Source organism: Cygnus atratus, chromosome 4, assembly GCF_013377495.2.
Source record: "Cygnus atratus isolate AKBS03 ecotype Queensland, Australia chromosome 4, CAtr_DNAZoo_HiC_assembly, whole genome shotgun sequence".
In the NCBI taxonomy this organism is placed as follows: domain Eukaryota; kingdom Metazoa; phylum Chordata; class Aves; order Anseriformes; family Anatidae; genus Cygnus; species Cygnus atratus.
In genome coordinates, this window is record NC_066365.1 from 29,349,380 (window position 1) to 29,376,273 (window position 26,894).

General features: G+C 33.4%; 1 long non-coding RNA gene across 12 annotated transcripts in view; it reads left to right on the plus strand.

The window, feature by feature from the left end:
• The window catches only part of LOC118249612 (uncharacterized), a 148,020-nt gene that overhangs the window by 97,050 nt on the left and 24,076 nt on the right, over positions 1–26,894 (plus strand). For 11 of the 12 annotated variants that reach the window (XR_007708208.1, XR_007708205.1, XR_007708202.1 and 8 more), the window contains 4 exons: positions 16,621–16,787; positions 19,125–19,258; positions 25,297–25,438; positions 26,071–26,132. This is a non-coding gene — a long non-coding RNA (uncharacterized LOC118249612). Of the gene's footprint in view, positions 1–16,620; positions 16,788–19,124; positions 19,259–22,645; positions 25,439–26,070; positions 26,133–26,894 lie in introns of all 12 variants that reach the window. The other variant, XR_007708200.1, reaches the window with a different exon arrangement.

Consider the following 26,894-nt stretch of genomic DNA (forward strand, 5'->3'; position numbering starts at 1 on the left):
GCACTTATAACTGCCCAGTTAGAATAATGTTTTACATTCCCATAATGGCTGTGCAGAAGATCTGCATTCAGTTCTGTTTCTCAAACACAATTAGCACTTGTCTTTAGTATTAAATATTCATAATTCTGACCTGAAACAACTGGTGGCTCTTAACTAGCAGAAAGATTGATAACAATCCTTACTTTAGTAAACTGTTTTCTGTATAGTGATATAGGTGCATCCAGCAACTTCAATGTACTGAAAAAATGTAAATCCAGTTCTTTTGTTTCTTGTTCAATTATCATTTTATTATACTGAAGTATTTTTTTCATAAAACAGAGAAAAGAAACATAACTTCCTATAAATATTTCTAATATATAAGCTTTCATAAGAGAGCAAAATTACTCTGAGTGATACATAATTGCATGGTTGGATAGCATAATTGGTTTTGGCCATTCTTTGCTAGAACAGTCCTTGCCATCAGAGTTACTTGATTACCATATATTAAAATGGCTACTGTTCAAATGTTAATTTCTCAGTCCTGAAGTCCTATTTTTTATTATAAAATGTAGTAAGTAGCAATAAATCTAGAGAATGTAGTGATCTTCACCAGTTTTTGAAAATGTACATGAGAGACTTAATTTTCTTTTAAAATCCACCTTATCTGTGCCAATCAGGAACTGTTAAGGGTTTGTGAACCAACTTCTTCTACTTATTCATATTAAAATGTGGTTACTGACATTGCTTTCCATGTGCTGAGAGTTTTTGGAAAATATTCTCTCTCTCATCATTACTGTACTGTGCTAGGAAGACAGACTGAGGAAGCAGAGTGGGTTAGCGGTATAAAAAGGCCAGATTCAGATAACTAGGAGTTTCAGCTGGAGAAAGTCCCCTATGCTTTTTATAAACTCACATTATTTAATTTTGGTAGTGGCACTTGAACTATTGATGGAGCAGGGAATGATCAAAATGTTTCCTGGGTATATTCTGTGTTCTCATCACAGCACTGAAAGAAATGAGTCTGTAATTTTGGGATGCAAGCATTAGAGGGCAAGGCAAAATATATCCTTAGTTTCTTTCTGAATTATTTTTGAGACATTTTGATGTTGTGTTATTTATGAGATTTTACCTATATAGGAAGAGACTGGGACTTTTGAACACTATGCCAAAAATCTCCCTATGCCAACCAATAGTGAAACTAAATAACCAAGTAGTTAGATAATAACAGTTATGTCATGATTATGCGTTCAGGGCTTTACAAAGATCTTTTTTTCAAGAAGACATTGCTAATTTTTTACTGTTTATTTTATTAACTACTTCAGGTAGATATTGATACTGTTTAGCAGTCATGAATACAGGAGGAAAAACAATGCTAGATAAAGGCAAACAAGCTAAATTTGTGAACTAAAATGCCTTTCTGAAGTTAGCATACAGAACGTGTGGTAAAGAAATAATTCCCATTTCATGTAGTTTCTTGCTAATCAGTAAAAATCAGAAGAGGCAGAGGATGAGAACAGGAAACTTTCTTAAGATATTACCTAGTTGAATAAAAGATGCTGAAATGTCTTGGGGTTCAGGAACTTCATGATTGAGTGACTCTAGATGTGAACATCCCATTAACAGCATATTGAATGTGTTGGCATTCTACTGGCCAAAGTCTCTTCGCTGCCAAGACAGCAGTCATGCAAACAGATGTTCCTGAAATCATGACTACTACAGTTCTTTACCAGAAGAAAAGGCCCAGAGACAAAAAGTGTATGGCTCTATCCTTTTTCAGTACAGCTGAATAAGGAGTGAATGTGCCAAAGAAATAATGCTTAGATGACAAGCAAAGACTCTTTCACAGCTAGTGTTCTCTTGACACAATGCATATTCTATTTTCTCTCTGATTGCCTAACAGGTCGTATCTATCAAAACAGTTTTCTGTGAAGGTGAATCAAAATCCTGATTAATACATGCTATAGACAAGGGACAGCTAATTATTTAGGCTAAGGCCACTGAGTTGGTTTTCCTTTTTTCTTAATTCTGGGAAGGGAGAATATATTGCATTATCTGAGTCTTTGAAAGGTTTTAGATTCTATACATTAGTTAAGATACAGTAGGAACTACACTCTATTTATATTAAAATGATGGTGAGCCAGTGCCCTTCAATAAATAAAGAACCAGGCTGAAACATAATATTGCAAAAGAAAACTAATGTCCAACAAGACCTTTGCTTTACTAATAAACAGTAGCTGTACTGTAGTATATTTCCAACCTCAAGACCACTCAAATCCTTATTTATTTATTTATTTATTGTATCACATTGGAATCATCAGGGAAGCCAGGGAACATTTTGTTTATGCTTCCTTTTATTTGAGCTGAAAAACACAGTAAAACAAATATGCTTGCACCAATGTTTTTCCTATTAATATTATTACATACTTTGAGAATGTATTCTTGAACATTTAGGATTTTTTCACCCTTTCTTAGCCTTACAATGTTATACAAATTTATATATATATATATATATCAATGGTTTTCGTTTTTACTTATTTTACTTAGGAGTATATTTGCAAATTAAGAAAAAACAAACTGACAAATAATAATCTTCTCTTTTTCTGACCCTAATTATTTCTCTGACATCTTTTTAATCTTCCTGTACTTTCAAAAGTACAGGAATTTTGCAACATTCAAAGGTTCTCTGTAGTATTTCTAGTTGATAGAAGGAAAGAACAAGGTAGGTGAGAGGAAATGAGAAGATTCCTCTCTCCTTTTTTGATGTTTTTTAGATTCCTAAGAAACTGAAGAATCAGTGGGAAACCACAGATGTGTTAAGTACATATATATATACTTGCACACATACATGTGTGCACCTATACATGTATACAAAAAGCATGCCGTATAACTTAATCGCTATGAATGACATAAATATTAAGGGATCTACACTACAGAGAAAAGCCTAAACACAAAGGTGATATGTGTTCAGATGCTCTATTATTTCCATGGTAGTCACTTTTCCTGACAAGTGTCCAAACAAGGAATTATAGTTGAAGAAATTGTCACTTTTATATTGCAATTTTTCAAATTGTAATCAATCAAGAACATGCTAGATTACTTATTCACAGCCTATAAATGCAATTTGTAGAAGCTAAATCTTGTCAGCTCATTTCTCATTCTTGACATAGATGTTAAATTTAAGCTCAGCAAGGTAGCTTGGCATCGGTGTCAGGACTGAGAGTATAGATTGCTGAAAGAAGCCTTCAGGTATCCAGAGAAGACTCATTTTTGTGTTCTCTGTAACTGGGAAAGATGCTCATTTTACCTTTCCAAGATGTGCACTTGACATTTCAGAAAACATGTAGACTGTAGCATGCATTTTCTTCCAAGCCTACAGTACTGTTATTATTTAACATTTTGATCCTGCTATTATGCATGGTTGTTCTTCCTATGCCTCAATTTTAGGGAAGATGCTTTTTAGTTACTTTTGAGGTTACGTCACCAGCTCTGCTGTTTTGGTTCATGCTCTCTATGATCTCTTTAAAGTGGTAAATTATGGTTTCCGTTTCAGGACACACATAGCTCTTTGGTTTATTCCCTTTCACTTATTCTTTGTCTAGCAACAGCAGAAGTTTAAGCTTTAATTCTTGATAACATTAATGATTCTCTGTAGAACTACTTAGTGTGGTATACGTCATTTTTGATATATAAATGATATTACAAACTAAATGCACAGTTTTTAAAGGCTTTTACATTAATAAATGGCTGTAGGATATAATTTTGCTCTTGACGTCTTAGAAATAAGCATGAACAAAGAGTGTTAGTGTAGGGCTAGGAGGTGTAAACCTGTGACATTTTGACTGTACTTCTGACACTGATACCCCTTTGCCCCAAGTTAAAGATGCCATTACTACATCTCAGAATCTCCTATTATGAAATATTGAAGACATTTAACCTTTTGCAACTACCTTATATATAGAATTATTAACAATGAATGTTATAAGATGCATCTTAGCTTTGCTCAGGCAATTTGTGTAAGATTGAGTTCTTTTGGGTTTTGAAAGGAGGGGAGTGACTTAAGTCTTCCCTTTAGTGTTTAGTCCATTTTTGGAAACCAATTTTGTCAAAATAAGAGGACCTATTGATGAATGGCATATTTGCTTACTATTTGTTTACTTCTTGATATTTTTTTATTTTATTGCTTAGTATACATGTGATGAAAAATAATTTGGTGCTGTCAATTGTTAGTTTTGATGGTTATTTCAGTATGGGTAGTGAAATCTTTTAGGAAATTATTTAAAATTTGGAATTAGAGAGTAGAGAGAGTCTCAGAATATTATTCTATCCCACTATATTAGACTAATATTAAAGTCATATTTTGAAGTCTTGTACTGTGAATGCGTTCTTACCACTTCTAAACTCATCTGCAGACAGCTCAAAGATTGTATGTACATCTGAAAAAAGTAGAATGTATATGTAGCAGTTAAATTTCTGTTTCATTTGTATGTAAAGAGATGGGACAAAAAGTTTCAGAAATATATATCCATACACATTAAAGGCCACTATTAATATTTTAAAAAGGAAATCTCCATTATTTTAAGCATACACAATGTTTGGCAGCCTGTGTGTTGCAGAAAGTTCTGAAAAGGAAGGAAGTGTTTAGGAGAACTAGATTAATTCAAGTCTGAACCAGGTAAAAATGAGGACTACGTTCAGTGATTTAGTCCATGCTTTAATTAATTGTATACCATAAAACATTATGGTTTTAAAATGTTAGTGCTGAAGTACAAGATAAAGGAAAAATAAATTCTACAGGTGAATCTGGTTTTAGTCAGCTCATTGTACCATATGAATCAATATAAAGAAAATCAGGATCACAAACATATGGGTGAATATTGCAACTCATATATTTAGGATGGATGTCCAATTTTTGGAAGCATTCTTAGGCATCCCAATGGCTGGAAAATTAGAGAACACCTGAGGAATGCAATGGTTAGAAAGTAGCTTATATGATTCTTGAATAAACAGTAAAATACTTGAAGCAGAATAGTCAATAATTTGCAATTCTATTGTCATGTTATATCATGGATGTTTTGATTTCCACAGTTAAAACAAAAGAAAAAAAAAAGAAAGAAAAAAGAAAAGATTGGAAAAATATTCTAGAGTTCTTCTACAATGACCAACTTTAGCTTATTAAAATTAAATTTAAGATAATGTTATAATCAACTGTCATTTACATCTAAAATCCATCTTTGTTAGAATGAAATGTCTTTACCCAGGCAAAGACATTCCAGAATCTGTTCCTCAGAAGCTGATGCTGGATACATTCAGGAAAAAGAAAAAAAAAATGCAAATGTTAATGCTAATATTATGATTTAATGTTAATAACAGAACAGAATCATTAAAAAGAACAACTAATAGATTCTCAATAACCAGTTAAAATATCATAAATTAAAATTAAATACATCTCTGAATACATGTTCTATTTCAGATAGAGTTATTGCCAGATATATACTGTTCAATGGCCCACATTATGTAATGCTTTAAAAGAGTTCTTTGTAGTTCTTTGCAATCCTAGGGAATTATTAATCTTGTTTTACTATCCAAGCCTTGATATTTATTTTCATATTTTATTTTTACACACACCAGTGTCATAATTCAACACAGAATGAAAATCTGGAGGACACTACCAAGACTATTTTGTATCACAGTCAATGTCACTGAACACTGAAACCCTTGAAACTCCTAGCTAAAAGTTTGTGTTATTAATTAACAACGGAGATTTTGCAAGTGAACTAAAATGCAATGTTTTTCTTAAAGTTACACTATCAGATTTATGCTTATTGAAAACTAACTTAACCAAATACTTTATTTCTGTGAAAATTATTTTCATTGTAACATGCTGTCATCTAATTGCATAAAAGTAAAAAATCGACACCAATATCCTGTATTTCTCTTATAGGTCACAGTATAGTCGTTATTTGATTTGAGCATTCAATTTCTTTGTTAACATCCTCATGTTTAGCACATAAAATATATCTGTTAGAGCTATCGACTTGAGAGAAATTTTTGTTTCCCTATGTGAAAAGGAAATTCCATTCCCAGTCACTAGTTTTCTCAGATTTTCCACATAATTGAAAGTTGTTTACAAGAATGTGATCACTGTTGGGGGAGAAGTCTGAATAGTTAATGCCACAGCTGATGGTTTTCTGAACTAACCAGTTGCACTAATGGGTTTGAAAGTATTCTCCTTATGTTACTTCAAAAATGCACTGATATTTACCAAAGCAGAATTAGAAAGACCTGAAAACTGCAATGTATAGATACAGCAGTATTAGGTATATTAGAACATCTAACAAAGATCTATCAGGTAGGTAGCTTTTTTTTTGGGGGGTCTGTTTGTTTTGTTTTGTTTAGTATCATCACCTAGAAACATCTATCATGGAGATTCAGTTCAATCTACCATTTCAACCATTTACAGATCCCAAGATACAAACATTAGTCCCTACTAACTTTTGAACATTTATAAGGTAAATCAAGTAATATGTCTTAAGATTTTGTGGTTGGTTGGTTTTGTTTGCTAATGTATATGGTAGATATATTTTCTGTAGTTTTCAGTTTATTGTAACTTACCATAGCAAGTCACTTTGTTTAGAACTAGGTGTTCTTGTACCATTGTGGATGAAAAGTATTCATTTTGACATTTAAAATACTAAAACCACGTATTTCCAGAAAAGAGGTCCAAAGCTGCACAGAGCAAACAGGTTTCATGTGTGCATGTGTGACTATTATAGGTTTCCTTCTTTAGAAAAGGTATAATAGGTATGAAGATAGATGTAGACAGAACTGAATATTCAAAGGTCTGTATTGCTAGTGCCTTTTTTTTTCTCTGTGCCTGTGTGGTTAGCAAATAATATAGCCCTATAAAATCTTTTTTCTCTAAGTGATAAAAGCTTATGATTTATAGTTTTCTAAACTGAAATAATGTTGTAGATGTACAACAAGAACATGAAACAAGTTCCCAAAAAAGATTTTGTTGCAGAATATAGTTTGACAAACCAAAAATATTTCATCAGAGGCCATGGTTTGAAATATTTTCTAGTCCATATATTTGGGTCATAATACTGACTCAAATCCTAGGCCCCAGAAATATCACATCTCTATTTCAGAATAGTGGTGGTTGTTTTTCTTTGAATTTCCTGTTATAGGAAGTTTGAAGGTTCTGTCCTGGGACAGATTAAAAATGATATGTACATATACATATATTATTGCTGTCAAAAATTCATTATGTTAAGCCAAAATTATTTATATCAGCAAACATCAGGTTCATTTAGTAGCATTGTGGTAGATTCACTGAGATGAGCTCCTGTATATTTCAGCTAAGTATTTTCATCTATGCTTTATTTTCAGATTTGGAACAGCAACTTCAGGCTATACCTGCAGTAGCAATACAGAATATTCAAGTAGATAAATTGATATATTTTTATTAGCTGTTGTACCAGCCAAACTTCTTTCCTGATGGTAGGAATTAATTTGTGATCAGAAGAACAATAGTTTTCATATTCACAGTATCATTTTGAAAGAAGTCATGCATGGGCTTGTCAAGGAAGGACAGAAAAGCAGGATATGAGAAAACAGACATAGCCATCCTTGTCACCAGTGCTTTAGTAGTTAAATAGATCTAGCCTCCCTGAATAACTGAGGTCTTGAATTATTGAAGTATCTTCTTATTTTCCTTCAGGAGAAGATATGAGACTTATTTTGAAAAAGAGATATTAAATTCCAAGTGATAGGTCTTAACATCTTTTGTTCAATACATGGATATTATTTAGCGAGTATCTATTCTTCCTACTATAGAACGTTACCTTGCTTAAACTATATAGAAAGAAAATTGCCCAAGTTAACAAACATTCAGATTTTCAAAACCCTCTTATTTCTGTGGTCTTCACATCTGCCAGGCTTCATCTGTACTTAGGGAAGTGGAAAGCCTTTACCAGAGGGTGATTTTTTTGCTCCAATTTGTCTTTTAAAAGAACATCTCTCATTCTGTTACTAGTAGAAAAAGCCTCAGGAAGCTGAATTAAAATTATCCTTTGTGAATAACCCATCCCAGCCCCAAAACAGACTATCAAAGGAACTCAGGCAATTAACAGACTGATTTCAGTCAAATTTAGTTACTGAACTGCTTTTAAAGATCTTATAAGTCTTTCGCATGTTAACAGGAAATATTCTTGAATGGAGCAGCTAGTGAAACTAAGAGTTTCTTTTAACCACTGTTTCACTCAACTTGGAAATTGACCTGAGAAATGAGTTTGCTAGAATAAAAATAAAAACTGCCAGACTTTATTATTCCAAGAAAGGCATCTTCTGCAACTTTCACTTTTGTATATTCACAGAATGTCAGTTCTATTGTCTTGGTATTGTACTGTTTAAGATTATTTTAATCTCTCCAAGACATGCTACAAAAGAGAATAAGCAAAGAAAACAGTGAAAGCACATATTTCTTAACAATTAATGTGAGCTAAGCTTTTCTTACATCCTGAGGTTAGTATTTGAATATAGAGTTTACAGTTTTGGCCTTGCTCTCATACCTATGGAAAAACAGAAGTGACTTCTGTTGGAAATGAGTAATAAAAAATAAAGAAAGAAAACCCTAGGAACAGTCTGTGCTGCTTCTTTGACAGCAAGCAATGAACTGAATAAGAAATAACTTCCCATCTCTAAAGCAAGCAAGAGATTTAAAAATACATGAATAACATGAATAAAAGTGAATGTATATGCAACATAGTGAATATGTAGCTATCAATAAATATTACCCCATAGCAAACATCTGAAGATAATATAACATATTCTAATATTATATTTCCCATTAAAGAATGTCAAATTCTTACCCAGCAAAATATAGAGAATTAAACCAAGTATATCTGTGTCTCGTGAATCAAAAATTATATGAAACCATTGAACATAGACACCAGAGTCATAGTTTAATGTATTTCCTCATATATCGGAACATACTGTAATTAAAATATTTTTTATAGGTTTTAAATCTCAACAGAAGTAGTTTGACAGCTGCAGTATATACTTTTGGATCAATTTCTTTAAAAAATTGAAAACAAAAAAAGCTACAACAGATGAAATGTATCAAGAGATGTGACTGCAAAATTTATTGACATGTTTTGTATTTATGTAGGACATGTCTGCATTCAATGGCATTACCACAGTATGGACTCATAGCAATTTTCTTACTGGAAAAAATACTGAGTTATTTTGCTCCTTAAAGTAACTTATACTGACACAGATGGTGATTACTAGTAGACATGAACAACAGAGGCCAGCCAGAGAAAAGAGTGGACCACAGAAAGGATCACGTCTTTGCACTTTTTCGTTCATGTCTATTGCAGACAGCACCTGTTCCTGAAGGTGCTGTTCCTTCATCACTTACTGTTCCTGCAGTTCCTTCATCATTTACAATAATGTAGTCAGGAGAGGACTTCCCTGATATTACTGGGTTGTGCTGGTTTAAACATTGTACAAGTGGTGAATGTCTTTGTATGTCATTGAACAGGATTATAATTCTGAATATCCGAACAGTTAGAACATACAGATATGTATAATGATATGTAAGTATAGATCAAATACATCTTAAGCCAAGTGACCTCTCTTCGGCAGCAAACAACAGTCGGTTACGTATGTCTAGGACAGGGAACAAAAACAGGCTAAATGTGAAGTGATACTTCCCAGGAATTCTAACCTAGCTTCCAAAGTTCAGGGTATTTCTCAGCAAGAAGTGGTATTTATATGTCTAATAATCACTGATCTATCTTTTCTCCAGGTATTTGTCCTGTTACTTTTTCAGGCCATGTAAATTTCAGTATCCAGAACATCCTGTAGCAAAAATCACTCCACAGTTAAGTTAGGTATCTACCTTCCCTTAGATTGCTTTGAACTTTCTGCCTGATGGCTTCACTTGCTCTTTCTCCTTCTTTTTTAAGAGAAGAGAGAATGAGCATGTATTCCTTATTAATCCCTGCTAGGAAAATACAATCAATAGAGAAAAATGGTGTAGTAGGTTAAATGCTTGGGTCCAAAATCTTAATTGTAAGAGAACAGTTAGGGAAATCAGATGTAACTTTTATTTGGGGGCATATACAGAAATTGAAATATCACAGTTCTCATTCTTGACAATATAGATATTCCTGTGCAAAGTATAATTGTGTATGCAATTTTCTAAGAATGAGCCTGAAAATGAATTTAATTGAACTCAGGTTAAACTATTTCAACTAAGATAAGATGAATGTTGATTAACAGAATCAAATGCCAACTCAATTAAGGTAATTCAACATTAACAAGGCAGCATTTGTGACATATTTATTGATATGAAGTCTCTTGAAGCAAGATTGCACATATTAGCTTCGACGATACTGAAGCTCAGGTATGTTTAGGACATTATGTGAACAGGAACTGTGCTTCCTTTCATGTTCATGAACTTAGAATTTAAAATGGAAGTTGTAGTTATAAAGCAACCAGGTTAAATTGCCTAGGCTGGCATCCTCAAATTTTTAATGTGAAAATGGAATTGCAAATATTGAAGACCATAGGGTCATTCTGCCAAAAGAATGTTTTTGTTGTTTTATTGGATCTTAAAAGCAATAACAACAACATTTTTTGAAGATTATTGAATCAAAGCATTTGTATTAGTTCCTCAGATTGTCAAAACACGGCTCACCCTGTAATAAAAACAGAAGCTATCATTACAATATCATGCAAAAAAAAAAAAAAAACAGCATGGTTGCACTTTACTATGGAGCCCTAACAAATGGAGCCCTAACAAATGAACTACTCAGTGTACTCGGTGGATACATTTGAGTTCTAAAAAGTAGAATATACTCATTTCAACTCCATCCTTATATTAAAGAAGTTATGGAACACCATCACTATATAACAAAACGAAAAAGCATGAAAGCCTTGTTTGTAGGAATGACAGTTTTTTAGAAAAAATAAGGCTGCCATATTGCGTTTTTACCAAGGTTCTTCAAAACAACCACAATTAAAAAAAAAGGGGGGTGGGAGGGGAGGAAGTGAAATTATAGTCTGAATTCTGTGGGCTGCAAAAAATATCTATTTTTAGATTTTTATTTATTTATTTATTTTGCCAGTGTACTGGAGGTATATGTTAGGCTGATTAATTTGCCTTCTTATTCCTTCAGCTGTCAGCAGTGGAATCGCATTTAAATACTGAGGAACAGACTAAGGAAGAGTGTTTAAAAGTTATGTCTCCAGCTGATGAAGTAGATTCTCAGGTCAGCAAAAGGAGAAATAAATTAAAATGGAGGACGGGGGCACTCACTGCATATTACTGCTAGAGCAAATAATGAATCCTCATTCAGTATTTGATGGATAAAAGAATCAGTTTGATTCAAATATGTTTTAGGGAAAGGTGACAAAAAAAGTGTCTGTTTGAATAGTGTACAGACTGGATGTTCTTAGTCTCAGAAATTCAAAACAGCTGGTTTGTGAAATCAACAGTTAGTAGCAGGAGTTTGTAATGAAACTGCCGAGTTGGCATAGCATCATATGACGGGAAAATATAGTACCTAGCTTATAAAAAAGCAACTGCAGGCTGATTAGCCTATTCTCGATAGTATTCAAGACTTATGAATAAATACCTAAAGTAAGTATTTGGGACAAGGTTGTAAATGAATAACTGTTGAAAATACTGCATCAGTTTATCAAAAGTAGATTGTGTCAGACTAACCTTGTACATGCCTTTGATAAAACAACTGATTGATTGTCTAGACAGGGAAATTCAATAGCTTTAATCTAATTTCAGCAAAGCATTTGATATAATACCATAAGGAGAAAGACAGCAACACAAGATGGTTAAGGATGTTATGTTGGCTAGACAATTGCTGGATTTTTAGGAGGATGGTAGTGAAATTCAAGCATAAGTATTAGCACAAATCCTGTTTAATATTTTTCATTGATGCATTGTAATGCTCGGGCAGTGGAAATTTGATGATGCGATAAAGCTGATAGTACAGAGGAGGACTGAGATACAATAAGACAGATTTCTTAAGCATTAAGGTAATAGAAACAGAATAAAATTCAGTAGTTCAGAGTTCAAAACGTACATTTAGCAACAGTTTGTGTTACACAATGGAGAGGCTACAAGTAGAAATAAAAAAAATGTTTCAGTTCTCTAAGTTAGTCACAGGTTACTTGAAGTCACAGATGTAAATCACTTGTAAAAAAAAAAAAAATGAAGCGGGGATTATGCAGCCTTTGGAAGGATTGGTCAGTTAGCATTGTTCTGTGAAATACTGGATCATCCATTTTAAAAAGTGAGTAGTCTAAATTTGGTCTAACTGTAAGGAAGAGATATCTTTACCTTCAAGATCAACATGGAAATGAGTAATGTATTTACTAACAGGAATCTGTAAAAGCTTGGCTAACGGTATTGTTAAACAAAAGCTGGATGGTCTATAAATATATCGTAGTGGAAGAAGGAGATGATAGTTAAGAGTAGTGAGGGGAAAAACAGCTAAGAAAATATAGATACCAGAACAGAGGGATACAAACGTCCTACTATTTAAGTTAGCCTGAAAAAGAAAATGCAGTTTGTTATCAGAATACGAGGAATGAAAGAAAAATCTTGCCTGGTTTTATAACAGAGTTTAATTGTTTTGGAAAGGATTTAGTAGAATTGGTGACTAATTAAAGAAGTGTCTTCGGGACTGTGTTCTTTGAAGAGCCTTTATCTTCCTTAAACATTAAAAAAAAAAAAAAATCTTTTTTGTTATTTCTGTGTTGGTATAAGCTCAGAAATTTTTATGCAAGTCTGTATATGAAAACAGGGAAAACCAAGATAGGGATCTGTACTGAAATACACTGATCAGGGAAAAAAAAAAAAAGTGTGTTCTTTCAGGATCAGTCAATGTGATTTGAATTATGAAATTTTAGGTCTTCCTACTTCATATTCAACATTTTCAAAATGATGGTAATTATTGCCATCACATATTCCCTATTTAATGTCAAATGATTCCAAGTGTTTTACTCATAAATAAACGAATTAGGAGATTAGGAAGGATATTTTGGCAAGCAGGGGTAAGATTTGTAAAGGCTTACTTATGAACAACTTTGAAGTCATTTGAGGATCTGCATGTAAATATGGTTATACCTGTGAGGAAGTCTGTGGAGGTTCACACATTAATTTAAGATTTTGCTTAGTGTCAATCATTATAATCTGCATATAGGTCTTAATAAGGATTCTTAGTTAATTACCTTGAAAGCACTTTGTGAGTCATCTGTAATTGACTTTTTTTTGAGATTCTTAGATCAAAAGTAGGCTGAAGTCAAACAGACAACTACAGTGTACAAAATTGGAAACTAAAGTAGAAAGACAAGCTGTATCAGACTGTAAAGTTAATTATAATTTATGTTCTTCAATGAACCAAGTCTTTTCACACACTATTGTATTATGCTAAGTACATGTAGAATTTCATGAAAGATGAGGGGAAACTTTTGCATTTGGGGATAAGAATACTCTATTTACGACAAATAAGTGGAAGAGGGCAATTTGAAAGTCTGAGACAATACTGAGCTTGAGCACAAATTTAAATGGTATCTCCTACAAAATTTGTCATCTTTAAACTTCCTTAAAAGGCCATATAAGGCTAATTATGTCTTTGAGATTGATTATATTAATAGTAAAAATTGCTGTCTGTTAATGTATGATCAGTGGTAGAATTTGTCAGAATATTCACAATTCACAAAAGAAAAGCCAAGAATAATACATGGGATTTCTGTCAGTTTTGTGGGTGCCATCTTTGATCTCCAGTGCATCAATAGGTATACAGCAGTCCATTTCATAAGTTTGGTGTAAACATACATTCATATCATATCATAGAACAAAGCGAGAAAAATCTTTTTTTTTTCTTTTTGTTATTCATAATAAAGAAATAATTCATGATTTCAAGGAGGAGATTACCTTCTTGTACATAGAAATAAAGTGCAGATTCATTACCTTGTTTTACATAGTGTAAATTGACATCAAACCATCAGAGCTGTCAACTGAGCTTGGGGGAAAGAATAGTCATTTCTTCCATCTGTAGAAAAGAAGAAGAAAAAAAAAGCCCAAACTGTTAGAAACTTTTGTTTACACTTAGGACTCCTTTGTCTAGAGGATTAGAGATATCAAACTGAGATAGTAGACTTTCTTACAACCCATCCAAATATTAACAAATTGCTCTCCAGGTATCTAGTGCTGTGTGGGTTTTGTGATTTTCTATTTCATCCTTTCAGCAATGCAAGATTATCTTAGTATTGTTCGTAAATGCTTTCTTGTGCAATGTTCTCAAAAAGTTGCCAATAGTTAAATGAAAAAAATCATAAAATGACCGGAGTCCTGTCTTATGAGCATCAATGTCTATGAACATCAAAGGAAGAATGAACCCATTTCAAAACTACCTTTATTGTACCAAAGTATTACAAACATCATTTTATAATGATAATCAACAATTATAAATATCAGTATTTTAGAAAAACAACAACAAAAACACAAACAAAAACACAAATTGGACCATATGAACAGCTGAGATTCACTTTCTTCAACTGGTTCCCTGATTGGAATATATTACATTAATGTAAGTTGATCTGTATGTGTTAATTACCAATGCAAAATAGAGTTCATATAGAGCAGAGACATTGATTGATCAAATGCTATACTTTCTCATTGATAATACTCATTAGATGTTTGTAGTTGAGCCATTTTCTCTGTGGTCTAATATTATTTAAAAGTTATCTGTTCATGGGAATTACGTAGACCAATCTTCACATAGAAAAAAATCCTGCCTGGTTTCTAAACTCTGAAGTTTTCCAGGTTTAAAAAAATAAAATAATAATAATAATAAAAAAAAAACGGGAATAAATTTAATTCTACTTTTAGTATACTTTGCTATCTCTTTCTTATAAACAACAACAAAAATGTAGCTTTTCTGAATACCTAAAATCAAAGGAAAGTAGTTTCAGTGTCTGTATGAAGTATTTTGATACAGTTTTATAATTATCTACTGTTTGATAGCATACACAAATTTGTCCTTCATCAAAGGGCAACAGAATAAATCTTATTCTAAAGATTCAACTTCCTTTTTTTTTTTTACCATTTTTTTTAGATGTTGTGGTCTAGAATATTGTTTCTAAGTATAGTTTAAGGAAGGCAAAATATCCCTTGGGAATTCTGTCGATATGAATGTCAGTACAGTATCTGATTGTGCTTTCTCAAAATGCTATAACAAATCTATGCACAGTGAGGGCACAAACTGTTGTGGTCTGAGATTTTTAGTCCATCTTAAATTTGCCAAGGGCTTGGGTGTATAAAGGGACTTTTTTTGTTGAACTCCTATTCAGCAAAAGACCTGAGTGCATGTCAGGGTTAATCCCTATCAATTTATGGGGCAGAAAAATCGGGACAGTATTCTCGAATACTTACTCCAGAACAAGGGAATGGTCTTGTGAAATGCAACAAGAAAAAGAAATATCAGAATGTTTCCACCTGTCCAAGTTTTTCAGGAGCCCAGCAGCATCTCCTGGAGTTGCTGATATACTATCCATAAGGCTATTTTTGTGACACCATGGAAGAGACTAGAAGAAGAAAATGGTGCCTTTTTATGAGGCACAAAAAAGCACCATATGACAAATGATAAAGGTTCTGTTTAAGCAGTCAGATAGTGTTATATCTACGCTACACAGCAGTATAGTGTGCCCTACTGACAGAAAACAAACTGAAAGGCTTCATGTGAAAAGCAACAAAGTATATGATTTGCAAAGACTGGTAAAATTTCAAAGTGACTAAACCCATCACTGGGCTAACTTCCCATTAAGTTTGCTTATCTAGTCTATAATAAAAGGGAATACAATAGCATTCTCCAGGTTAAAAAGTGAAGTTAAGCTGAATAAAAGAACACAACATTCCTAACTCCTGACAGGCATGCTGGCAAGGACTAGCATTTCCCCAAATGCCTCTTTAGATACTGAGAACACCAGTATTGTGGCTTCTTGTGCTTCAGAGATGTCTAAACTCAATGTGACAGAAAACACTTGTAGGTCTTCTCTCAGGCAGAATTTCACTAGAAGGATAGAAAGGTAAGTCAGGTGTCTTGCAGAGAATAATTACTTCTTTTAAACAAATGATAGAGAAGATTGAATAGGCTGTCAACAACATGTTAATCTCCTTCAATTCTGTTGCCAGTAACTGTTCCCTATGGACCATAAGAGAGATTCTGATTTGACTTTTAGATGCCTGACCATCTGTTTCCTAAGCATCTTGTATTAATTGTCTAAAGGAGTAGAAATTTGGCAAGCACATACAGCTTAACCTGTCCATTCATTCATGTGAGCTTCATCGTTAATGGTATACTGTCAGTAGTCCACAGTTGTCTCTCCCTTTTACAAGTCCAAGGTAATTATGGATGTGTAATGTGTAGCCTGTCACACCAGGAAAGCCAATTGTTCATACTGTCTCATATTTACGTAACCTGTCTGTCATGACAAAAGGGGACAGAATTAATGCATGTAAGGTCTCTCTTGACAAATAATGAAACTAAGTGAAACCCTCCTCCCTGTCCTACAAAATCTTACATGATGGTTATGTTTTTCCATGCTTAGGTAGTCCTGTATTCCACATAGCTGGCTTTGAAGATGGAAGAAATACAGCTGTTACCATTGCTGCAGTTAGCTCAAAGCTGTGGGGTCCTGGATGTTGTCGTCATATCCTAGACCAGATTGTAGCAGCAACAATCAAGAACTAGAGCAGTCCCCTTTGACTGTTTCAGGTGAGTTTCATGCTACAGTTAGATGTGACAATGTCAAACTAAAATGAAGATAGTCTATTGTTTTTGTTAGGATTTTTTTTCCTTTTTAACTAAAATAACTTCTCTAAATAGTTTTGTGGATCACAAAAGCCTTATATATCTGTTGAACAAAGTTTTTACTTTGTTTACTTTTAGAAAGGGAAGAAAAAAAGTTTAACTTTCAAGCCTTGAAATGTCACCACCCACAATTATATTTGGTAAATTTCATGCCATGTGGTCATTTTATAATAATCATTAGAACTAATTTAACTCTTCTTCCTGGAGAGGACCAATACCAGAAGATCTGCAAAGCACTATTGCAAGTAGAGAAGTCTGGAAACAGAATTCTTGCTAGCATTATAACCAGATACGGCTAAAATAAAATGTAAGGAAAAAGATCAGTGAATTATGTTTCACAAATGTGACCTAAGAATTGAGGCATAACAATAGAAGTGTAGATCATGAACAGGCTTTAAGAAGGTAGGATTGTCTTAATTCTTAAGAAACAGAGGATTGCTTCAATACTTTTATTATCAATGAACATGTAAGATTTGAAAGATCATAGCAAAGGAAAAAAAAAGGAAAAAAAATCCAAGAAGTACATTTGTACATTTAAAAAAAGTAAAATACACTGCAAATGAAAACCAGAGAAAATATAATCTCTCTCTCTCTTTATCATATGTTTGGTTATTAGTAACTGTCTGAAAAATATTTTCTGCAATTTCCTTTGTGTTTTGTTTTGTATTTATTATTTTTTTTTAGTTTGAGGACAAACCTTCCTTAAAACGCATGAAAAGGAAACAGTAATTATTCTAGTTTCATAGATGGTGACATACATCTGTTACTTAATGTCATATAAAAAGTTTATGAAAAGAGTTCTGGTTTCCCTACTGGTAGTTCTGTGCATTAGCAATAAACTTCTCTGTCCTTCTTGTCACCTTCTGTGAGCAAGCTGTTACTGACTGGATTGACCTAAGTGTGGTGTGTAACATTCAGCATGAAAATCTCTAATCACTACTAACAATTGATATGAAGACTATTGTGAGTTTTGACCTGACAAAATGTTTAATGATATATACATCTCTTCTCCAGATATATCTAGGAGGTTTAAAATTATATTGCATTTTTCTTCTTACATGTATGATTTGGCTTTCAGTGAATGATGTGCTAGTCTCAGCAACTGAGGTTTAGAAAGTGAGCAAGAGAAGAGGACAAAGAGTTTTGATATGACTGCAACCTTCATAAAAAGCGTTACCCTTTTTGTTTCTGATTTACAAATTCAATTCCCATATAGTTTTCAATTACTTGGATTGATGTAGAATGGTTTATAATGGAGGCAAAGGAGACAGGGAACATGGAACAAGGGTAGCAGATTAGTGTAAAATATGCCTCCCTTAGGCTGTAAAAGGTGTGGATGCTTGCAGAAGCAAGGTAGCATTTACTTCTGGTGATTGTCTTCCTGGAGTGAGCTCATATCAGGCATAGCTTAAAATTAGCAAAGAACAAGCATACTGAAAAATAGAAATCCAAAACTGTGTAGGGTAATGGCAGAAGCATAGTGGCAGAAACACACAGTCTATAGGAACGCATCCATATCGAGTTTGATGTGGGAAAACTCATCTCACATCTCAGTGAAACTACTTACTCATTAGGACCAGAAAATCATTTGCAAAGGCTAAATGACTCATAGAAACATTTTGCCTGCGGATTAAAAGCACTCCAGCAAAAAAAGAACTAAAAATGACCCTGCAAACCAGAAATGTAAACAAAGCCCAAACATGTCAGAAATACTAATTTCAGAAAGCATAAACTTTTAATTATAAACAAGGAAAATACAATCCTACAGAGAATAAGAATAACAAAGTTATTCTGAATCCAGTTTGTTTCTGCAGCCATGTGGTTTGAGTTCCATTAAAGGCCAGTAAAACAGTGGGATTAATGTGAAGACGTGACCTCTAACCTCCCATATTTCCATCATTTGAGAGCTGGAAGCCATTCATAATAGCTGCTAATTCTTCTATTCATGTCAAGTATAGACAGCCACTCAGCATATCTAGGGTGAACCTCCCGAATCCCTTGCAGAATTTGATCCTGATATACAAAAATCATTACACAAAAAAAAAAGCAGATAAAAGTACTATAATAGTAACAACAAATAAAAATGTCCCCTTGCTCCAATATGTGCTAAAAAGAATATTCTTTTCCTTCAGAAAATTACAGCAAGTGTTTAAGATTATCAGTTAGGAAAAAAAGATATAGTAACTATGGATTTTTCGAGAGTTTTCATGTGTGTTTGTTGTTGTTTTTGTTTTTGATAAGGGAGCACTGATTGTTCACTTTGTTCATGAAAACTGTGAAGAAGTTATCAACAACTTCCTTGTGTTTTGGTGAAAGTGGAGGAATGTATAAAAAAAAATCTCAGGAAAATGAAAAGAAGAAACTGGAGGGAAAAGGTATTTAAAGTCCATCTTAGATTTTACTTAAGTGTGATTCTCTGTCTTACTCAGCTTTGATGTTTAGATTGAATGTCTTAATGCTTCTAATTTCTGTCATATGAATCAGCACTAATCTCTTTTTATTTTTTTTAATCTTTTTTTTTCAGGATACTTTATTTAGTTTTTCACAAATAATAGTGTGATAGGCAAGTCTGTGTGTGATACTAAATTGGAAGTAAGGTCACATTCTTTCCTCTCTCAGCCAGCCCCGGAGAGAAGGAGCCACGTGCATCCTTCACTCTACTGAATGTGGCTATATGTTATATGTAAGTTAAAGACCCTAAGTTTAACTAGTAATCTTAACATTTCAAAACTGCAGGGTCTGTGAGCTATCCCAGGAGTCTTTTGGGGAGTGGGGAGGAGCCGGTGCCTTTTCTGTGTGTGGACGTTAGGGAGGGCAGTTTTATTTTTTTTTCCCACTTACTGCATTATCTGTGGTCATGTTTGGAGTTGGAAAGGAAAAGAGGAAATTATTAGAAGGCATTAAACATGGATGTGCAGCTATCTGCTTTGTTGTCTCTCTCAATGAAAAATTCATACTGAAGGTGGACAGCATACAAATCCTGATTGTCAGGAAGCAACCTGAGATAGTCTGACTCATCTCACTGCAGGTCATATTTTGGCTGGGTTTGATGTTTAGGCTATCCAGTCTGATAACCTGCACTGACGTTTTGGCTTTGGAAAAGAGATTCTGTTTCAGGATTCCTTTACTTTTTCAATAATTCATGTTTCATACATTGCAGTGTCATGTCTTATAGTACAAGTCTGAGGTGCACTTTTGTTGCCATGAAAAGTTGCAGACAAAAGCACTCTCTTTCATGAGTGTGATAAAGACAAAATACTGCAGGGCAGGTTATCAAGGTATTGAAAGGATTAAATGAGGTTAGAGATAGCTTTGGGGTTTTACTTTGTGTAGGAAAAAAACCCTTTTGTGAAGAAAATGGACTAATAACTTGTATCACCTGAAAGTGAGCACATGTTTTTTTTCAGTCTGTTAAGGTTATCGTAGAAACTTATCATAGAAACAATAAAGGTAGAGAAAAAATATTATTGATTTAGATGTAAAGGGAAGCATAAGTCTTGAAAATATTTTATATCAAATTTTCAGAAAAAAAAATGTTACTACCAAAAATTTTAAGACATTGGAAATATATTTCATTACTGATGTTTTTATTTTCTGTTTTTAAATTTTCATAAAATTCCTATGGTTTGGTTGGCCAGCAAAACAAATACATCGGTTTGTGCTGTTTTTAGTAAACATTTCTCTTTCAAGTGATTTGCAAACTGTAAATAATAAACTTAAAAAAAAAAAAAAAAACATTTTAAGTTATGGGAAGATATTATTTGTTGTTGGCTTTGGGGTTAATCAGCCCCAGGACTGGGGTTAAAGCAAGAGCTTAAGGAGGAGCCTGCTTTCAGAAAAAACTAAATATAGGTCACATACAAAGGAGCAGAAGTAAAACTCTAGTAATAAAATTCAAACTAAGTTACTCTTTGTATTACCAGTATATTTATTTAATTTGTTACTAACGCATTGCAGAAAATCTACTCTCCAAGTTCATGTTTGTCCAAATGGGTATAATGTGAGGTAGCTAGTTTCATATGAATTTGAGGTGTCTTTCTAGGAAGAAATCTTGGATAAGAATATTGTTGCGTGCCATTTTATGAAACAAGCAGAAAGCACTCCAATTGCATTTAGATACTAGTGTTCAGATTTAAGAATGCATTAGGCATAAAAAATGCACCTGGGCATAAAAATGTTGACCCAGAAAGGTGTATGGTCATCTGATCTTGCAAGATGTGTTTAATATTTTTCCTACCTTTCATCTCCTGTTGCATCAATACATTTTATTTTTAACCAACTACATTTCTAAAAAATCTCAATGTGTTTAATACTCCTCAGAAGTCCAGAAAATTAGCATTCTCCAACTTCTGCACATCAGTGTTGCCTGTGAAAATACGTAATCCTAAATGACTCATTCTCATTGTCATATATTGTCTTCTTTGCTCTCTGCTCTATGCAATATGTGACTATATGGTTCTTTGCATGGGAAACTCCTGTCACTAGTTTCAAAGATGTCTGTGTTGCTATGTATAAGAAAAGATGAACTGTTTCGCAGTTGATAGCAGATTTTTTTTACTGAATACCTCCTGCTATGTCTTACTTCAATCTGAGCTACAGTGCAGCAGGGGTTATCAACATAATGTTGACATTTCTTTAATTGTAAAAGAACAATCTTATTTGAAAGACTCAGATCTCAATTATGAGTGATTTTTAAGTAAGTTTAGTAGAGTTCTTGCCATTGATCTTTCTCAAGGAAAATTTCTTACACTTGTATGCATATCTTTATAAGTACATCCTCAACTCTTCATTTTTAAATTATTCAAGAAGATATTAAATCAAAATGGAAATTGTTCACAAAATAGAAATTCAATTCTGGTGGAGTCAATTGAATGGAACGTAAAGGAAGGCAATCTACACAGGCATAATTAGTTTCAATGAAATTTCATAGAAGAGCAATCCAATTTACCTAACAAATAATGTAAAAATATCCAAGTTTCAGTGTAGGTTTACTCCAGATTCCTCTATTCTCTCCTTACCACTTCATTACCATTGCTAGGTACATACCGTCATGTGACACAAGGTCATATGCAGGACTCATCATTCCAAAATTTAGTACAAAGAAACTACCTTCGCAAGAACAGTCAACACTGACAGAATATTTAGTCATTTAAGAGAAGCAAAATTATCTGAAGATTCATCTTGCATTTAAAAAAAAAAAAAAAAAAAAGGAAATTTTGAATGAGAATGAATTAAAGGACTGTAGGAAGCCTGAAATCAGCAGTCCTACCACACTGAAAAGATGCTTTGACCAATAGTGGTCTAACTGCAGCAATGATATTACTTAAATATTAGCTGTGAAAGTAGTTGAAAATCAGTGAAAAAAGAAATAAAAGTTAAGAAGCCATTTTGGCTGGAGTAAAAAAACCTTTTCTACAGCAAAGGTTCTCAAAGAATAGTGTGAGGGCAGTTGACACCGAGCAACCTGGTACACAAGAACATCTTGGTGTGCAACAACATGAGTTCTGCTGTTTTCAGTTGCTGTATCCTCTAAGGCAGCTAAAAATACTTTTCTACTATCATTTTCTGTTGTAAACAACTTCTGTAATGGATAGCAATAACAACTTAGTTAGGAACATCCATGAGAAATTTTCTATTTAGCATGTAATATACCTCACTGATAAATATACCAGCTTCTGCTGCTCTAAGTTAGTTTTCTTTGTTATATGCTTATATGTCTTGAGAGGCTAAGTTCAGTTTCATGTGTATATTTTGTCCTATAGATTTTGCGAGAAAAATCAACTTTGACTTATTTCTTCAGATTTTCAGCGAACAAGTTGCATTATGCTATGTCAGTAGAGGTTTTACTTGCAGAAAGAGGAAAAATTAAGTTAAGTAATCAGCATGTATTTATTGTGTTTAGCTCTCTATGCTTCAGGCAATCAAAAATAACATCAAATACTGTAAGAATTTTCTCTCTTTTCAGTGCTTCTCTTGTCTTCTTATAATTACAAATGACTTTTATACAGGAATTTTTGCTTTTACTCTATCTGAAATATTGGAAGCATGTAGTCTTGCCTGAAAAATGCTGATGGATGTAATAGCTATATAGGTACAATAGCAATAGATATAAGAAAGTAAGACTTTCTTATAATGTGCTGTTCTTTTTATTTTTTTTTCTAGCTAATTGCTCCAGTCTAGTAGTCTTTGATATTATCACTAGGCTTGGGATATTTTATTAGTGCAAAATAATAGCTGCTGAAGTGGGGGGCTCAATATGTATTCTAATGCTTTGATTTAAGCATATTATTTAAATGAAGAAAATTATACAATTTCTTTTGTTTACCTTAAGATATTGTTTCACAATTAAATTATTTACAATGTCATTTTTGTTTGGCTTTTTTGGTTTTGTTTGTTTTGTTTTTGTTTTGACCTTTATTTTTATTGGCTAAACTTGTCAGTGTTCCTGCTTTCCTGGACCAATTAACATCTTCCTTTCACTTATTTAGTGAAAGATTTACATCCTTCAGTAGCAGGTTGTTATTTTCCTAAGCCATTCATTTGTAATTTCTATTTTAACCAAGGTATATGTGCCTTCCTTTTTCTCTGTTTCAAAAACTACTTTCATATGTTCACTTGGTATTGCCATTTTTTGAGTTCTCTTTGAATTGTTAACAGCTTCTTAGCAAGACAATTGTAGGGCTACACATGGGATCTCTGCCATGCCATATATGCAATTACTGTCATGGTATGCAGCTTGATATAAAAATCTAAGAGATTTATTTGCTGGCTATTTCACTTAAGAAGTTCATTGCTAGTTCTATTACAAGTCTTTAAGTACCTTCTTTCCGTTAAATACCAATTTGTGTTAGTTTTATATCATGGATCAATTCTTATGATATTGTAGAATTAACGACTAATGGAGTGGGCCTTGTGAAAAATAATTGATTCATGTTTCACAGGAAACAGTGTATTTCTTGGTGCGTAAGATACTTTAAAATAAAATTAATAATAAATATTAGGAAATTACCACAGAATATTTTCAAGGTTTGTGAAATTTCCCTGATGGTATAGTCACCTGTTTTTGTTTACACTTACACCACTGGAATTTTGATTTCCTGAGAATAATTCTTAGAGGCTAGAATCAGGTGCTTTATTTTAGTCATTTAGTGTATATTAATAACTTTATTTTCCTAATTAGCATGAACAGTAGGATAGGCAAAAGAATAATAAATATTTATACTATTCACGACCTATTTCTCCCTGTTCCATAGGTATTCAAATATTTATTGAATCATTTAATGAAAGTTTTGAACTACATTACAACTGTCAGTATTTGAGATTTTTTATTTTATTTTTTTATTTTTTTATTTTAAAATAAAAGCCAAGCAATGAGAACTTCAGCACCTGCCTCACTTCAAGTACTACAAGTACTATTCGGTTCTTCTGACTTCATTGTATGTTCTTGATTTAGGGAAGTATTTATACTCTTTATAAGACTGGCTCACTTGCCTTAAAAAAATATATATTTTTTAAATTTTTTTTTTCCATGGTGCACTAACAGTTTACACAAATAATAGCATCTGGTTCCATATGTATTTATTCCTCAGAAAATATATTTTCTTACAACTGTTCTAAAGGAATAACATCCTTAGGCTAAGCTTCAGGCTGAGGGTTTCTTTGAAAAATCATTTTTGAAAAAAACGTTTATGGATTTTCTGTGAGGTTAACTCTATTCTTTGGGTGGAACTCTGTAGAATAGTTGAATCTGTGCATTAGTGGAATTTAGGGAAAGGAAATCTAAAAAGATTTTTTTGTTATCAATTTTGAAGGAGAATTTTCATGATAGTCTGTGAACCAAGGCTATAATGTCCTTCCTAATGGTCCTGTTCTGCTTGAAAACACTGAAGGTATTTAAATCAAAGAAAAGTTTAGCTTCTCTCAGGATTGTGATATCAAGAAAAGGAGTGCCTAATGCCATGGACTGATTGGGAAATCCGAGCATTTCTGGAAAATATGAACTTCAGAATCATTGCATAATCTTGATCTTCTTGCAGTGCTCAGTAGACAAGGCAGCAATTTTCTGTCTTTGTTAAAACAACTAAAATTACTTCTGTTCTATTTACAAAGCAGCACCAGAGTGAATGGATGTTGGCTTTGGACCAACCCCCTATTTTCTTAAAACTCTGACATTTTTAATATGATAGGGAAGACCTTTATTTCTGCATCTTCCTGCCCCTTGACATATCCAACTTTCACCCATTTGGTCTTCCCAACCCTAGTTGTTCACCACTTGACACACTTTCTATAAAATTTGAGATTATGGTAACTTCTTATTCACCAAAGCTAAACCTCTGTTCTTGTCTACTCTTCTGTAATGAGCTGTTGTACTCAAATACTGTCAAAGGTTATGGCTTTTTTTTTTCCTGTCTAGAAGCAATCTTTGTCACTTATAAAAATAAATAGACGACTTGTGTGGCAACAGAGCATAAATTCAGAAATTCATTGTGGTCTCTGAGCACAAAATCCCAATGGAATCAAAGTGGGCCTGGAGACTACCAGATCAGTGAACTAAGGTAGGAAGCATTAGTGTGTTAAGCAATTATTTAAACTTTCTCTTTCTAATTTTAACACTCAGAGATTTACATTAAAATATTTTTTTTTTAAAAAAAAAGGAAAACCAAAGCATTTTACACTCGGCAGATCTGAGTTTGAATCATTTCACTGGTGTAGTGGATGGTTTTTTTTATTTTATTTTTTTTAAAGTCAATACAAGAATAAAAGGTATCTTTGTTATCTTATCTGCATTTAGCTATTGTAACTTATCTTCATTTAGCATCTGTAAATCATCTGCGTTTAGCTATTGTTTCTGTATTTTAAAGGACAAAAAATGAATTGAATTGAAAGCAAGAACATGTTTCTGGAAAGAAGAAAAAAAAAAGACTGGAATGATTCCATGGAGTTAAATGTAGGACCAAATCATTATGGAAGATATTCCGTGATGATCACACCACTGGCATTTGGGAATAGAGAGATCAGAGGTGTGATCAAATAGATCTATGCCTTCAGGCCTATAAAAGTGTTATGATATTCACATACTCTTAAATAAAAGACTTTTTATTGTTTTTAAAAGATTTTTATTATTTTGGAGGAAATTTATTCTCTGTGCTACAACATAATGATATTCTTATTTTATATGATTTCACAGGAGCTCTTTGGTTCATCAGCTCTCACATTTCTCAAGCTTATCAGTCAATCAAGTACTCTAAGGTAAGCAGTTTTGTCATATATCTTAGAGTCCATTTACCTAAGTGGTCATATTTATGCTGAGATACTCTTCAAGTGTAAGCACGCTTTACATTCACTGTTTATTTGTTATCTGATTTCCCATGTTTGTTTTATCTTATGAGAATCTCATAACCCCTCATTTTCTACTCGGATAGTTCTAGGCACTGGTTTTGGCTGGGATGGTTGTGTTTTGATTAAACAATAATTGACACTGGTATTTGTATCAGCAACATTCTTTAGCATTTTGAAGTTTTCTGGTACTATTTCCTCCCTAGTGGTAATTGATAAGAAATCACAGAATCGTCTAGATTGGAAGAGACCTCCAAGATCACCTAGTTCAACCTCTGACCTAACATTAACAAGTCCTCCACTAAACCACATCACTAAGCTCAACATCTAAACGTCTTTTAAAGACCTCCAGGGATGGTGACTCAACCACTTCCCTGGGCAGCCCATTCCAATGCCTAACAACCCTTTCGGTAAAGTAGTTTTTCCTAATATCCAACCTAAACCTCCCCTGGCGCAACTTTAGCCCATTCCCCCTCATCCTGTCACCAGGCACGTGGGAGAATAGACCAACCCCCACCTCGCTACAGCCTCCTTTAATAATGTACCTATAGAGAGCGATAAGGTCTCCCCTGAGCCTCCTCTTCTCCAGGCTGAACAATCCCAGCTCCCTCAGCCGCTCTTCGTAAGACTTGTTCTCCAGACCCCTCACCAGCTTCATTGCCCTTCTCTGGACCA